At 40.4% G+C, this 1,461-nt stretch overlaps 1 pseudogene; it reads left to right on the top strand.

Moving 5' to 3' along the window:
* The first annotated feature begins 343 nt into the window (after positions 1 to 343).
* LOC144376710 (interferon omega-1-like) lies at positions 344 to 1,002 on the top strand (annotated as a pseudogene).
* Positions 1,003 to 1,461: the final 459 nt, after the last annotated feature.

The following is a 1,461-nucleotide window of genomic DNA, read 5'->3' as shown; positions in this document are numbered from 1 at the left end:
CTACCAGCCTCTGGTTCTACATACACTTCTATCTTTAGGTCAAAGACACTTCCCATTTAATTTCTAAGTATCCATTTGGGTTGTCACATCTGAAATTTACTAGGAAACCCACTTTCTATTGTAAAAGCAATACACTTCTATTGGAAAATCAATAGATTCAGAATCATACACAAATGAAAAAAAAAGGAGTGGGGAGGAGCAAAAGTGTAGACAAGTGTTCAGAAAAAGAAAATTGTGTTCCCTGTTTAGAAGGCATGCACATACAGAGTGTCTTCATAGAACCCAGGATCTAAGCTTAACCCAGACTCCAGATCAGCCAGGATAGCAGCATCCTCATTTCCACATGGCCCTCCTGCTCCCTCTTCTTATGGCCCTGGTGGTAAGCAGCTATGGCCCTATTGGATATTGGACTGTGACCTGCCTCAGAACTCTGTCCCACTTAGCAGGAACACCTTTGTGTTCTTGGAACAAGTGAGAAGAATCTTCCCTTCCTTGTGCCTGAAGGACAGAAGGGACTTCCAGTTTCCCTGGGAGATGTGCAGGCAGCCCATTCCAGAAGGTCCAGGCTGTCTCTGTCCTCAGCATATCTTCAACTCCTTGCACACAGAGTGCTCCTCTGCTGCCTGGAATACCACCCACCTGGGCAAACTCAGCACTGGACACCATGAGCAAGACCTGGAGACCTGCTTCATGCAGACCATGGCAGAGGAGGAATCTGTTCTGGCAATTAAGCCACCAACCCTGGCCTTGGTGAAGTACCAAGGGAATCTGTCTCTATCTGGACGAGAAGAAGTACAGTGATTGTGCCTAGGAGATTGTCAGAGTGAAAATCACAACAGCCTTCTTTTTACTGGCAAAGTTATAAAAAAGTTTGAGAAGTTAGATGGAGACATTGGGTCTTTAAATGATTCTCCTGGACTAAGTGGCCACATCACACCTGGATATGTGCCTTTGGTCATTGTCAATGACTGTTACTTCCACTTTAGTCATATTTCATGGTGACTAAATTATTTGTCAGTATATTAAGCCCATTTATGTTTAAAGGTTTCACCCCAGAGACATCACTTCCTAAGAGATATTGCCCTCTTGTTATTGATTTGCTTACTTATTCACTCATTTATATAATTTATTCTTGCATCTTATTATACTTACAATATATGCATTTTTCATCTATTTTCTGAAAAGCATGTACACCTTTTTTATTGACTATTGTATTTCCTTATTTTCTAAATTCTTGTGAAAGAGAAATTCTTGAAGTTGTTTCTCTAAACCAAAATCCAAACTATTTTTTAGCCAAATTGAAGCATGGATGGTAATATTTACTTACTCATGCCATTCATACCTGATGCATTATATGTACTATGAGTGGCAGACATAAATTTACTGCTAAAAACAGGCAAATAAATCAAAGTTCCTACTGTGTTGAAGCTCTCAATCTTACAGGGAAGGAAGCATAAAAGC

The sequence above is a fragment of the Ictidomys tridecemlineatus genome, chromosome 4 (genome assembly GCF_052094955.1).
Source record: "Ictidomys tridecemlineatus isolate mIctTri1 chromosome 4, mIctTri1.hap1, whole genome shotgun sequence".
NCBI classification, from domain to species: Eukaryota; Metazoa; Chordata; class Mammalia; order Rodentia; family Sciuridae; genus Ictidomys; species Ictidomys tridecemlineatus.
This window is presented reverse-complemented; position numbering and strand designations above follow the sequence as displayed.